The 16,465-nt window shown below is 38.8% G+C and overlaps 1 pseudogene; it reads left to right on the forward strand.

Annotated features, from left to right (window-relative positions):
* The first annotated feature begins 1,095 nt into the window (after nt 1–1,095).
* LOC120053192 overlaps nt 1,096–16,465 on the forward strand; it is a 207,759-nt pseudogene continuing 192,389 nt past the window's right edge.

The raw sequence follows: 16,465 nt of genomic DNA on the forward strand, positions 1-16,465 counted from the left end.
AATGATTTCATCATTGACATCTGTTGTCTCAACACTAAACGTGAACGGCTGTCTCACCCATGCTGGATATGACTCTCTTGTAGGGAAGTATCCGTCGAGAGACTTTGCAAGCTCCATCTAAGTGCGTGGCAATTGCTTGCTTCAGTTCCGCGGGTACAGAAATGTCTCCGATTCCAGATACATCTTCGATCTTACTTACACAGTCGTCCAGCAGGGGAAAGTTTGTGAAGTTATCGTTCTCTGTTTGTCGTTTCCATAACGGTAGCTTTTTTTGAAAAGCCTTCAGGTTTTCCTCCGCTTCGATGATGTTGACTCCACCGCCCTGCATCTTTTGATTGAGATGATTGAGAGCTGCGAAGATATCAGCCATGTACGCTAAAATGAGAATGAACTCAGAATTTTTGAAGCAATCTGCATGACAATGTTGGTGCTCTTGCAAAAACAGGGCTAATTCCAAACGCACGGCAAAAACACGATTCAGCACCTGTCCCCGGGATAACCACCGAACGTTAGAATGGTACAGAAGTACCTCGAATTCAGAGCCCATTTCTTTACACAGCTCACTGAAGATGCGGTGCCTCAGAGCACTAGTTCGCACATAGTTCACGCATTCCACTACAATTTTTATTACTTCTGCCAGTTTTGGAGGTAAGGTTTTTGTTGCCAACGCATGCCTGTGCAGAATACAATGCGTAACAATGATGTGTGGTGCATCGGCTTTCACTAGCGCACCAAAACCAGACTTTCTTCCCAGCATGACTGGAGCTCCGTCCGAACAAACTGCAGAAACCATATCCCACGAAAGATTGTTGTCTTTGAAGAAGTCATCCACAAGTTTCTTCACATCGGCTGCCTTAGTTGTTGTTGTAAGAGGCTTAAAAAATCTTCCTTTATCACGTCATCTTTCACATAGCGCACGAATACAGCAAGCTGGCTTAGATTGGAAACGTCTGTGGTCTCGTCGAGTTCAAGGCTGAATTTTGCCGGGCAACTACTTGAGCCAAGATGTCTTTGCTCATGTCCTCTATTCTGTCGCTGATGGTGTCATTTGAAAGAGGAATTTGGGATAACTTAACTTCAGCCTCTTTTCCCAGCATGATATTCGCCATCTTCAACACAGCTGGTTTTATGAGTGTTTCACCAATGGTGTGTGGTTTGCCCTGCTTTGCGATCAGGTAAGCAACTTCGTACGATGCTGTGAGGATCGGTTTGTTGATGGGTACAAAGCCGAGAACAGGCAGAGTAGCCTTTTCATCGAATCTGGCTCTCTTCACCTTGAATTCAGCGAGCGTTGTGTTCTTGTATTTTCCATTTCCATGCAGCTTAAGGAAGTGTTCTCTTAGTTTTGCCGGTGCTAGACTAGAATTGCTCAACTTGGCATTGCAAATCATGCAGTTAGGACGCTGACTCCCATCACGTTCCGTTATACATGTGAATCCATATTGTACATATTCGTCCGACCACTTTCTTTTTTTGCTCGACATAGTAAGTATGAAGGGATTAAAATATTAAGAAAGAAATCACAAGACGTACCATCACGACAGTCACAAGTCGACTACTGAGCGCACCAAATTCCCTGCAGCACAGATAGGCCAAGCGATGTAGCGTGATCACCTGCAGCCAATGATGGCCAAGCGGGGCGTGTCATCACGAATCATATGAGTCGGATGTGTGTCTTGACCTCCGCCGAACCCCTGAGACTGACTCAACGAACCCCTGGGCTTCGATCGAACCCAGGTTAAGAACCACTGTCCTAGGCCTATGGGTCAACTTGCATATATTCACTTGTATTCTTCTAAGTACACATGTGAAACTGCATGAAGATCCTTTTTATTTTTGTTTCAAACCATTTTGAAATTGGATCCCAATGTCACAAATTGGCCCCATTATTTATAGAAAGCCCCATACACACACACACACACACACACAACTATTCCCCAAGCTGTTTATGTTGGATAACGGTAAACACTTTTTGCAACAATGTTGGCATAATCTGTACACCGCTTGTTTAACATTACTATCGCCGTGATTGGATTGAGCAAGGACAGGTGTACTGCCGTCTAGTATTTAGATCGGGCACCATATGCAACTTACACATTAGGGACCACATGGACAAGCCATACATGCCCCCAACTGTGGAAATATGCCAAGACATGACATGTCTATTCAATGGAAAATGGATAGGAAAGTTCATAGCTGCTGATATATTATCTACCTGTCCAGAGTTTGATCATTTACACCACATTTTTACTGGATCGTTTTGATCAATTAATATAAATTTTCTTCTAAGCTAAGCAGCAATAGTTTTACATAGATTATAGAAAGAACTGGACATCCAAGAAGAGTCACTCTTTAAGGACGTTGTCATGAGGCTAGAAATGCCAACGACAGCTCTTTAGACTGATTTTAGTATATTGATACCTAATGCCAATCCTTAGATTGGAATATGTTTTGACTGTCAAACATCCTTTTTTTCTGATAGAATACAAACAAATCCCCAAAAGTTATGTGAGACATTTGACATAACACTGCATGTGAGACATTTGAAACACCATTATGTATGTGAGAAATTTAGCCCCTGTACGTGTGAATAGATCCTTCTGCCTTAGAAGGCGGCATTGTAAGCAGTCAAATACCGAATGTGTTTCTTATGAATCCTCAGTGTGTTGGTTGTGTGCTGCTTCTTAAATATGTGTTACCACTGGATGCGTGTGACATATTGTTCATAAGTGTTAAAATGGATAACACAGAAGATTTTACCATAGGTTAAAAGTGAGAGGGTAGTTGTATTGTCTTTCATGTTCTTATTGTGTGCCATTCAGGTTGACTTCTATAGTTACTAACATACGGCCTAAACGTTTTTAATTACATCTGACGTAACACGAACAACAACGACAGATGACACTTGTGCATTGTTTTGTTTCCCATTTGCCAGTCCAAATGTCTACTTCCTGCCATCCCCACACACACCCCTCCACCAAAACATAATACACACACCCACCCACTCCTCTCTCTAGCCCCTGTGTGTTTCCCTAAATAAAAATGGGCGGACTCCTGTGGAGTGAGAGGCTCCGTTTAATCCGTGAGTCTTGTCATGCCCTTTTTATAGGAAACTAATGTCAACGTCCAGCAACAAATAGAGTACAAGGATTGATCCGTGGAGACAGAGTTTCAGCCTACAGCTGAACACCCCTCTCTCACAGCTCCACTGGGTTTCCTTGTTAAGTAAATCCACAGGAAGACAATTTGTCCTTGCTGCTGATGGTCGCCTTGGCATGGCTTGATGGCTGTGTGTATAGTTAAGGTGGGCTTGGCTCTAGTCTGATCTTCCTTTCTGTTTACCTCTGTGTGCCTCCAGAGCGAGTACAGCCCAGCATGGCAGCCCCTGGCAGCTCCAGCAGACTAGAGGTTCTCCTGTCTACGCTGCAAGTAGGAATGCACAGGGTCTGGGACAGGGACTGTATGTTTGGCTGTGCCTGTGCTGTGTCTCTGTTTATTCAGGTTCCCTGATAAGGCAGACTAAAGTGGAATACTCCAAATAAAAGTAGGCAGGGATGCTGCTGACTGATGGGACTGGGACGCTAGGCTAGCAACAGGCACTTCCTAAGTATAGCTGAAAGAAGAAGATAAATGGTGATAAGTATTCTGGAAACATGTTTACAACTTTCACTTGCCAACCAGCTACTGTTCGACAAATCAGCACAGGGCATAGATCACTCTAGTATTACTTGGACAGCTAGTGTAATTGCTATAGGAAATTGAAGTGTCTAATTTAAGTCCAATGGCTCTATTGAACAAGGACAACCATATCTACTCGCTGTTAGTGTGATTGTGCAATGGGCGAAATACAAAGGCTATCCACACCGTTATGCACGGAGGTATTGTCATGCTGAAACGGGAAAAGGCCTTCCCCAAACTGTTACCAGAAAGTTGGAAGCACAGAATCATATAGAATGTCATTGTATGCTGTTGGGGTAACGTTTCTACATCCTACAATATTCGCTACAAAACATGACTCCATTTTTAGATCAGACAGCAGGCTCAAACAACCGATGACGTCAATGGTTGAACTCTCCTGGCGCAAAAATTCAAAAATACCACTATGGTGCTTAACTATCTCTGAAACCCCTCTCGTCACTCATAATTGTAGTGAGACTGGAAAAACAGCCCAAATAGTGTCTAGCAGTGAAGTTTGCCTTTAAGGTTTGTTTGTCAAAATTGTCCATAACACAGTATACACTTATTTCCATTTCAATTGTAGTATTGTATATTAAGTATTGTTTTACGTTGTGTAGAAAAGTGAATAATACTGTAATTTATATATTCAATACCTGTTGAAGATGTTACCATGTTGGTGTCACAACCTTCAAAATGAGCGGACCAAGGCGCAGCGTGCATTGAGTTCCACATATTTTTAATACAAAGTGAAACTAGAAACAAAACTTACAACGACCGTGAACCGTAGTGCCCTAACACAAACAATATCCCACAAAGCAGGTGGGAGATGGTGCTTCCTAAATATGATCCCCAATTAGAGGCAACGATTACCAGCTGCCTCTAATTGGGAAACATACAAAACCACCAACATAGAAATACACATTCTAGAACACCCCCTAGTCACACCCTGACCTAAACCACTATACATTTTTACATTTTAGTCATTTAGCAGACGCTCTTATCCAGAGCGACTTACAGTAGAGAGCATACATTTTTTTTTTTTTTTTTTTTTTTTTTTATTACATTTTACATTACACATACTGAGACAAGGATATCCCTACCGGCCAAACCCTCCCTAACCCGGACGACGCTATGCCAATTGTGCGTCGCCCCACGGACCTCCCGGTTGCGGCCGGCTGCGACAGAGCCTGGGCGCGAACCCAGAGACTCTGGTGGCGCAGCTAGCACTGCGATGCAGTGCCCTAGACCACTGCGCCACCCGGGAGTATATAAACCACTATAGAGAATCCAAGGGCTCTCTATGGTCAGGGCGTGACAGTTGGTTTGTCCCGACTTTATTTACAGTAGCTGAACTATAAACCAGTTTGTATAATTGACATGACATGGACTTATGTATGGAAAAGCTTCTGAAGTGATATGCATGACTGTCTGTAGGAAGGCAGGGAGATGTCAGTGCTGATAGCTAGCTGGAGCTGTTCTGGTGGGAGAGGAGCAGAGGATTACATAATAGAATGGATGGTGTGTGAGATCGTCTACAGCACAGTGAATGCAGCTGATCTTTCAGTATTTGTGGTTGTCAGGATCCACATTTAAAACCAGTTTCATAATATTATATTGTTGTTGCATTTGGTTCACGGTTGTCAAGCATGTCGGTAGGCTATTCTTTTATTAGTAGTTTGTTTTTGCTGATTGCATTAGTAATTACATTTTACATTCTGTCAAATCTGTTGTTTTGACCTTCATGGTTGTTGTGTATTTGCAGCAAAACTGAAAAAGTATGTAATATAATTTAACAATTTAAATAAAGCTCAAAATAATATGACTGACAGATCCTAAAGTAGCCTGTATATAATGTAACTTTTTTCTTCATAAACAGTAACATTAAATAGAATTGCATTAAAAATAATTTGATCGAAGGTCATACATTTTTGACTGCAGTCGACTGCAAGTTCCTGCCCTTCACCAACGTCATACTGCAGCCATCGCCTGCATCGTGGGAGGCTCTATTGTCAACCAATCATTTGGGTGTTTTTGTTTGACCCACGATTGTGACCAAATACATGACTGAACAGGAACCAGTTTGCAGCGATTTATGTACAGTATACAGTGGATATACAGTACACAAATAAATGTGATATTTGAGGCTCTCTCACTAATTGATTGTACAATGTACACGCATATTATCTTATGATTTCAGTTTGCGAGTGTGTGATGTGGGGGTTAGATACATGTTTTTTCGACATTGTTAATAAATGTTTTCTTCATAATGGCAACACTGCCATGTTGATCTCAGCCTTGCTGTTGGAAAACTGCATTTGTGTCTGACTTTCGGCAGCCGCAGATGTACCTCCCCGACTTCACTCCTTGACTTTCATCTACCTTTAAATGTTAAATTCAATCTCAATGTGATCCTCCAGATTAAAAAATCTTGAAAACCCCATTAGAAAAAAAAGCTTAAACCCCATTCGATTTTTGATAATAGTTTCAGTATAGTCTTAGTTTCTCAAATGGGTTTGTTAATTTAAAGAGAAATTCAGTTGACTAAATAGTTTTTTCATGATTTGTTTTAGTGTGCTATAATAACGCTGTGTCCAAGAACACTAACGTAACCTGCCAAAATGACTCCTGACCCGTAGCACTCAAGTCTGTAGCCATGAAATGCTTTGAAAGGCTGGTCATGGCTCACATCAACACCATTGTCCCAGAAACCCTAGACCCACTCCAATTTGCATAATGCACCAACAGATCATGCAATCTCTATTGCACTCCACACTGCCCTTTCACACCTGGACAAAAGGAACACCTATGCTATTAATGCTATTAATTGAATACAGCTTAGCGTTCAACACCATAGTGCCCTCAAACCTCATCAGTAAGCTAAGGACCCTGGGACTAAACACCTCCCTCTGCAACATATCCACCACGCTGATCCTCAACACGGAGGCCCCTCGGGTGCGTGCTCAGTCCCCTCCTATACTCCCTGTTCACTCATGACTGCACGCCCAGGCACGACTCCAACACAATCATTACGTTTGCTGATGGCACAACAGTGGTAGGCCTGATCACCGACAACGATGAGACAGCCTATAGGGAGTAGGACAGAGACCTGACCGTGTCATGCAAGGACAATAACCTCTCACTCAACGTGATCAAGACAAATGAGATGATCGTGGACTACAGGAAAAGGAGGACCAAGCATGCCCCCATTCTCTTCGACGGGGCTGTAGTGGAGCAGGTTGAGAGCTTCAAGTTCCTTGGCGTCCACATCACCAACAAACTAACATGGTCCAAGCACACCAAGACAGACGTGAAGAGGGCACAACAAAACCTATTCCCCCTCAGGAGACTGAAAAGATTTGGCATGGGTCCTCAGATCCTCAAAAGGTTTTACAGCTGCACCATCGAGAGCATCCTGACTGGTTGCATCACTGCCTGGTATGGCAACTGTTCGACCTTCGACCGCAAGGCACTACAGAGGGTAGTGCATACGGCCCAGTACATCACTGGGGCCAAGCTTCCTGCCATCAAGGACATCTATACCAGGCAGTGTCAGAGGAAGGCCCTAAAAAGAGGAAGCCTCCCCTCGAATGCTGCTGCTACTCTCTATTATTATCTATGCATAGTCACTTTAATAACTCTATCTACATGTACATATTACCTCAATCGCACATTGACTCTGTACCGTTACCCGCTTAAAGGAAAACGAAATCTCCAAAATATTGTTACTTTTTAAACAAAGCGATTATTATTATTATTATTATAAATTAATTTTGAATTATATAAAAGACCCTTAGGATCTGTGAGAATATCTCATGGAAAATGCACCTTAGATATTAATTTAGAATTCTCCAATCCTCTAAATGTAATTATTGGCGGAGGATCACGTCATTGATTTTTATTTTATTTTATATACTGTAGGCCTACCATAGGCAAAATGAGTCTCACTAGTGTTGAGTAATGTGCTGTTAAAATTGGTGTAGGTCTTATTTATTTAAAGAGCATATTGAAGTTAGAAGCAATAAGATTTTAAGCAAAAGCCTACAACTATTTTAGCGCTGCCTCGTTGGGTATTGTTTAGACTAGAATTAGAAAATTAGGGTGCAGAAATGTTATGCTCTTAGTGTAACCTTTATTTCACTAGGCAAGTCAGTTAAGAACAAATTCTTATTTACAAGGACAGCCTACTCCTTCCTCCCCATTGGGGAATTGATCCCCGGTCTTCCGCGTGCCGCGCCTGCACGACACAGGGATTCTTTCGCTAAATAGCCCAGTACTGTACTGCCGACGTCACGTTGTACAGCGCCATATTTTCCACTCCATCCTAACGGAAACCCAGAGGGTTTTTCGTTTTTCTTGGAATAGAAACACCATAATATTAATCTAATTAAATAAGCAAGTACCAGTCAAAAGTTTGGACACAGCTACTCATTCCAGGATTTTTCTTATTTTTTTTTATTTTCTACATTGTAGAATAACTATGAACAAACACATATGGAATCAGTTAAGAACAAATTCTTATTTACAAGGACAGCCTAACTCCTTCCTCCCCGTCATGGAATTGAACCCCGGTCTCGTGCGTGCCTGCATTCTCTAGTACAGATATGGCCTGCTCTCCCTTATGTAAGGAATAAGGCACTTTACCATGTTTACTACAGTATGTATTGTAGGCTATATTTACTTGTCAGACTGCACAGTAGCCTAATTAACAAATGCAGGTGGCGTATATCTTCAAAATGCTTTAAATGCTTTTTTTTAATCCAAATGTAAAAGCATATACTGTACAGTACTGTATTTCTTCATCAGCATCTTTATGCTTTCGTTAATAAAATAATGATAAAAATACTCTTTCAAAATGCAGATGTTGTTTAGTTATGGCTCCATAACGAATTACTATGGGACTAAATTTCACTGATTTACAGAAATATTGGAACAAAGTTGTCTAATGAAGGCAAATCATTTAGAATCCTCCAATCCTGTTATGCTGTACCCTACTCCCGACCGTCACCTTGTACATCCCCATAGTTTTTTCATTACATCTTAACGGAAACCCTGAGGGTTTCGTTTTTTCTCAGAATAGAAACCACATAATAATCAATTGAATTAAGACAACTTTCTTAAAATCAATCCCATTTACTATGTTATTACATTTTTTTTTATTTATTCTCTGGTAATGCCAATATGGAAGACTATCAAATGCTTCTCAAAGATGTCATCTGGTTGTTAAACTAGTACTAACTTGCATTAACAGAAAAAATGGCTGACAATTAAATAACGTGCCACAGAATGCTGCTGCTCGTCAACTATTTAGCTGTCAGTTTTTTAAAATTAATATATTTTTTTCATTAGAATAGTTTATTTTAATATCTGTTTCTGCATGAACATTACTTTTTTAAATGTATTATTTTTTACAAAAACACAAGGAAGGGGTAACATTAAAGTATTAGAACATGAAGTACAAACAATACAGCATCAAGACACTATCAAACATGTATCAGTCTTTCAGCACAGAGCCATTCCTATATGTGAGGGTGCGTGTGCATGATATAAAATATATGTCATAGTTTCCTTTTTTCATGATCACAATCTTGTGATACCCGAACCCTCCGAAGTACCCCCCACAGTTCCCCAATAGCTGTCCCTCAACCATTCGAGACCCCCCACCTCCGGAAGAAGAAAATAAAAAATAAAATACATTCCATTCCCCACCCCCAAGAACCCCCAAGAGAATGAACTAAAGAGAAAAAAGGAAAAGACAGAAGAAAACAGCAAAGAACAATGCACTTTTTAAAAATGTTTTATTCAAAATAAATTTAAAACAAAGGACATCAATGACAACTGATATCATAACAGCAATGCCTACTTTGTGTGCATGTCTGGCACTATTACATGTATGTGTGTGTTCTTGTATGTGTTTATTTGAATGAGAGTGTGTGTATATGCATGTGTACAAACACCTGCACGGCATCAGCCTCAGGCAAACCGGCATTAGTTGTAAAAACACTGCCACTTAGTGTCATTCAAATGTACTTTTATTATGTTTTATTTTTACTTTTTTTTCTTTATCTTTTGACCATCATTCTCTCTATCACACAGCAACTCCACTCCCACTTGTCTCCAATTCCACATACCAACCCTCAGCTTCCCTCAGTCCTTCCCATCTATCTCTGCTGGCCACCCACTTCGTGTTTCTACGCAACACATATCTTTCAACTATGCTATGATGTGTAACGTACAATTTCAATCTATCTAATCGAATAGAATCTACAGATTGCGTGTTGAAGATAAATACTTTTACTAAGAGTATTAGTAATTGACTGGACCGGTCTCTCCAGATCTCCAAACAGTACTATTTCTATGGTCAATTTTAGATCAATGCTATGCATTTTCAGCCATTCCTGAACCTGAGACCAGAAACAGGCTACCTGAGGGCAATACCAAAATAAATGGTATATTGATTCTGTATCCTCAGAACAAAATCTGCAGAACTTCTATGATTTTATGCCCCAAATATTCAACATTTTGTTGGTGGCAAGAATTCTATATAATAATTTTAGCTTAAAAGCACGAAGTCTTCAATCTTGCGTTGATTTATATATCAAGTCATACACCCTGTACCATGGAATAGGTATATCAAAAATCTCTTCCCAACTATTTTGCAATCTGTATGGCACAGTTGTCAACATCCTGGTCCTCATATGAAACTGGTATACTTTCCTATTTATGCTATTTTTATTCCTCTGCCAGTTTTGATCCTTTATATTGGGCAGACAGACTAGTTCCCTACCTCCTCCCGCTGCCACCTGCCTCCTCCATTTTTGGGGCAATGCTGTAATCAATTGGTTGTACTCTTGGATTGAGCAGACCTTCCCATACAATTGTGATAACTCCATGAAGAACATAACTCTACCATTACAATTTACAATATAATTTAAGAACAAAATACCCTTTACAAACATATTTCCCATAAATACAGGTATTTTATCAATCAGCACATTTGAGTTCAGCCATAATATTTATTGTAATATTTGTTCTATCTTTTCAGGGGGATGAAATTGAAATTGTAGCCAGCTCTGCAATGCTTGCTCGAAAAAGACAGATACTTTGAAAAAAGTATCATTTTCAATTAATCGAAAATGGCCATTTTTAAACAAAGCTTTTCTTATTAATCTACTTGAGAACCATTTAGGGTTCAAATAAAACTTTTGAATGAGTGAGGCTTTTAGAGAGAGGTTTAGTGCTTTTATATTTAATAATCTCAACCCACCCAATTCATTTTCATTATTTAGATAGGCTCGTTTTATTTTGTCTGGTTTAGCATCCCAGGTAAAAAAAATATTTTTTGCTCATATGATTTGAAAAACGAATCATCAGGAGTAGGCAGCGCCATAAGTAAGTGAGTAAACTGAGATATGACTAAGGAGTTAATCAGGGCAATTTTTCCATAAATAGACAGGTATTTACCTCTCCATGGTTGCAGGATCTTGTCTATTTTTACAAGTTTTCTATTGAAATTCATTGTGGAGAGCTTATTTATATATTTTGTGATATGAATACTGAGTATGTCTACTTCACCATCAGCCCATTTTATAGGTAAGCTGCAAGGTAATGTAAAAGTTAAATTTTTTAAGGATCCAATATGTAATATTGTATACTTATCATAATTAGGTTTTAGTCCAGAGAGTACAGAAAAGTTATATTTAATGAGACATTGCAGGGATCTAGCTTGCGAACTTAACATAAAACTTGAGTCATCGGCATACATGGACACCTTTGTTTTTAACTTCTTTGATATGGGGCATTTTCACTTTTGGATGAATTGCGTGCCCATAGTGAACTGCCTCCTACTCTGTCCCAGATACTAATATATGCATATTATTATTACTATTGGATATAAAACACTCTGACATTTCTAAAACTGTTTGAATGATGTCTGTGAGTATAGCAGAACTCATATGGCAGGCAAAAACCTGAGAAAAAATCCAAACAGGAAGTGAGAATTCTGATACTGGTCATTGTTAAACTCATCACCTATTCAATTCCCTGTAATATATGGATCTGTTTCCACTTCCTACGCCTTCCACTAGATGTCAACAGTCTGTAGAACGCTGAATGAAGCCTATACTGTGATGTGGGACCAGATGGGAGGTGTTTGAGTCAGTGGTCTGGCAGATTGCCAGTTCTTGGTCACGCGCATTCCTCATGATATCGCCATGCGTTCCATTACTTATAGAGACTGAAAAGAATTCTCCGGTTGGAACCTTATTGGATATAAATGATAACAACATCCTGAAGATTGATTCTCTACTAAGTTTGACCAGTTTATTCGACTTGTAATATAACTTTTTGAAGTTTTCGTCTGACGTTTGCCTGCATCTGCGCGAGCGTTTGGACACGTGTACTACACATGCTAGCAAAAGTAGCTAATTGGACATAAGTAATGGACATTATCGAACAAAACAACGATTTATTGTGGAACTAGGATTCCTGGCAGTGCATTCTGATGAACATAATCAAAGGTAAGGGAATATTTATGATGTAATTTCGACTCCAACATGGCGGAGAAATGTTGTTAAATCTGAGCGCCATCTCAGATTATTGCATGGTGTGCTTTTTACGTAAAGTTTTTTTTAAATCTGACACAGCGGTTGCATTAAGAACAAGTGTATCTTTAATTCTGTTTAAAACATGTATCTTTCATCAAAGTTTATGATGAGTATTTCTGTTATTTGACGTGGCTCTCTGCAATTACTCCGGATATTTGAGGCATTTCTGAACATGGCGCCAATGTAAACCGAGATTTGTGGATATAAATATGCACATTATTGAACAAAACATAAATGTATTGTGTAACATGATGTCCTATGAGTGTCATCTGATGAAGATCATCAAAGGTTAGTGATTAATTTTATCTCTTTCTGCTTTTTGTGACTACTATCTTTTGCTGGGAAAATGGCTGTGTTTTTCTGTGGCTATGTACTGAGCTAACATAATTGTTTGGTGTGCTTTCCCCATAAATCATTTTTGAAATCAGTCATGTTGGCTGGATTCACAACATGTGTAGCTTTAATTTGGTGTCTTTCATGTGTGATTTCATGAAAGATTTATTTTTTATAGTAATATATTTGAATTTGGCGCTACATTTTTTCTGGATTTTGGCTAAGTGGGACGCTACCGTCCCACCTATCCCAGAGAAGTTAATCCTTGGATTTCTAATCCTCTAATGTTGTTATTGGATCTGATTTTAATAGCTAGCATTTCAATGGCCATAACAAATAGATGGTGACAGCAGACACCCTTGTTTAACTCCTCTTGACAATTCAAAACTCTCTGAGAAGTAGCCATTATTTACTATTTTACTCCTGGGGTTGCAATACATTATTTTTACCCATTTTATAAGAGAATTACTGAAATTAAAAAAATCCAGGCATTTATAAATAAAATCCAGTCTTACTTTATAAAATGCCTTCAAAATCCGCTACAAATACCATTCCTGGCTTCTTATATGTTTCATGATGTTCTATTATTTCTAGTAGTTGTCGTATATTATCTCCAATGTATCATACATGTAAAAAACCTGTCTGATCAGGATGAACAATACCTGGTAAAACCCATTTAATTCTGAGTGCTATGCATTTTGCTAGTATTTTTGCATCACAACATTGAAGTCTAAGGGGCCTCCAGTTTTTTAGATAGACCGGGTCTTTATATTTGCCATCTGGGTCTTGTTTTAATAATAGAGAAATCAGACCTTCCTGCTGAGTACCTGACAGACTACCATTTATATAGGAGTAGTTAAAACAATCTAACAATGGAGCTTTTAGTATATCAAAAAAATACTTGATATACCTCTACCGGTATGCCATCAAGCCCTGGGGCTTTTCCAGACTGAAAGGATTTAATAGCCTCAAAAGTTCTTCCTCTGTAATTTGGCCTTCGCACTGATCTTTCTGTACATTTGTTAATTTTCCATTGTTTATATTATTTGGAAAGAATTCCTTACTGTAATCTTCATTCAATGGGAGAGGATGAGACGGAAAAGAGAACATCTGCCTAAAATAATTAGCTTCCTTTTTTAAAATATCATTCGGAGAATCATAGATGACTCCGTCTTCAGTAACGGGTTTCTGCAAAAAAAAATTGTTAGCGTTCCTGTATTGGAGATTCAGGAAGAATTTTGTGCATTTTTCTCCATATTCCATCCACTTTGCTTTATTTTTGTATATAGATTACATTAGATCATTCTTGAATAAGTTCCTCAAGTTCTTTTTGTTTTTCTTCTAACTTATTTTGTATCTACCTGTACTATTAGTTCATGGATTTCCCTTGTTAGTCTTGTTTCTTTAGCCAGAAACTGCTTTTTTATTATTGATGAATATTGAATTGAATGACACCTGAAGGTACATTTAAAGGTATCCCAAACAATAAGGGGATTTGCTGAACCTATATTATAGTGGAAAAATTCTGTTATAAATTATTTTGTCTTAGTTAAAAATAAGTTGTCTTCCAGTAAACCTTGATTAAATTTCCAATATCTCCATCCACTTGGAAAATCTATAAGAGTTATGTGAATGCCAATTAGATGATGATCTGATCGCATTCTGTCTTCTATTAAAACTTGTTTAACTTCTTCTGGCTGCAAGCCCGAGGCCGGCCACAATATGACAACAGCCACTTCAAGTGCAGGGCGCGAAATTCAAAATATATATTTTTTAAATATTTAACTTTCACACATTAACAAGTCCAATACAGCATTTGAAAGATAAACATCTTGTGAATCCAGCCAACATGTCCGATTTTTAAAATGTTTTACAGCGAAAACAGCACGTATATTTATGTTAGCTCACCACCAAATACAAAAAAGGACAGACATTTTTCACAGCACAGGTAGCATGCACAAAGCCAACCTAACTAACCAAGAAACAACTTCATCAGATGACAGTCTTATAACATGTTATACAATAAATCTATGTTTTGTTCGAAAAATGTGCATATTTAGAGCTGAAATCAGTGGTTACACATTGTGCTAAGGTAGCATCTTTTTCCCAGAACGTCCGGATATATTTCTGACTCTCACATATTCTGACCAAATAGCTATTCATAAACATAACTAAAAAATACATGTTGTATAGGAAATGATAGATACACTAGTTCTTAATGCAATCGCAGTGTTAGAATTCTAAAAATAACTTCATTACGACATAAGGCTTACGTTATGGCGAGCGAGTGCCCAAAACCTGGGCGCAAAACTAATAGTACACAGTTCGACAGATATATGAAATAGCATCATAAAATGGGTCCTACTTTTGATGATCTTCCATCAGAATGTTGTACAAGAGGTCCTTTGTCAAGAACAATTGTTGTTTGGATTTAGAACGTCCTTTTTCCCTCTTGAATTAGCAAGCGCACTAGCCAAGTGGCGCGAAGCTCTCCTTCCTGAACAAAGGCACACAACGCAACACGCCTAACGTCCCGAATAAATTTCAATAATCTAATAACGCTATATTGAAAAAACATACTTTACGATGATATTGTCACATGTATCAAATACAATCAAAGCCGGAGATAGTAGTCGCCTATAACGACAGCTTTTCAGAAGGCAATTCCAGGTCCATCCTCGCACTTTCCAGAAAACAGGAAATGGGTGACACGTCATTCCAAGAGGATTTATTCCACCTCAGACCAAGATAAACACTCCATTTCTTCTCTCACTGCCTCTTGACATCTAGGGGAAGGTGTATGACGTGCATGTATACTAATACGTATCATGCCCATTTATAGGCAGGACCTAGAACAGAGCATAGTTTTCAGACTTTCCACTTCCTGGTCAGGAAGTTTGTGCCAAATGAGTTCTGTTTTACTCACAGATATAATTCAAACGGTTTTAGAAACTAGAGAGTGTTTTCTATCCAATAGTAATAATAATATGCATATTGTACGAGCAAGAATTGAGTACGAGGCCGTTTGAAATGGGCACCTTTTATCCGGCTACTCAATACTGCCCCTGCAGCCAGAAGAAGTTAACCTTTGATGCAAGAGAGAAAGAGACAAGTAGTCAAGATGACTAGCTTGATTTAGTCTCCTCCATGTATAACTCACTAGGTCAGGGTTTTTTAGTCTCCAAATATCCACTATTTCTAATGTGTCCATAATATTTGTGATTTCCTTAAGGGCACGGTGATGATAGTTTGTAGAGTGATTACCTTTACGGTCCATTGAGGTAATTTTATTGCTTTTCTGACTTTCGTGACCAAGCTAATTTAAGGCTAGCTGTTCTAGAAGTGATTGATACACTCACAAACGCTTGGATTGCTTTCGCTGTAAAGCATATTTTCAAAATCTGACACGATAGGTGGATTAACAACAAGCTAAGCTGTGTTTTGGTATATTTCACTTGTGATTCCATGATTATAAATATTTGTAGTATTATTTTTGAATTTGGCGCGCTGCAATTCAGCGGTTGTTTACGAAAATGATCCCGTAAAAGGGATCCGTGCGGCAAGAAGTTAACACTGTGTTAGTGTCCTACCATAATGATTAGATCATTTGTTGCCTGTAAGTTCAATAAATTGGTATAAATGTTTTCGAAGAAGTGTGGATCATCCTGATTTGGACCATATAGATTAATGAGCCAAATCTCTTTTTCGTCCACTTTCATATTCAAAAGGATCCACCTTTCTTGCGAATCATTCCTGATTATTTGCACATTCAGATCGAAATTTTTGTTAATTAATATCATCACACCCTTTGAGTTCCTTTGTCCATGACAGAAAATTATTTCACCACCCCA

This window comes from Salvelinus namaycush, chromosome 9, assembly GCF_016432855.1.
Source record: "Salvelinus namaycush isolate Seneca chromosome 9, SaNama_1.0, whole genome shotgun sequence".
Taxonomy (NCBI): Eukaryota; Metazoa; Chordata; class Actinopteri; order Salmoniformes; family Salmonidae; genus Salvelinus; species Salvelinus namaycush.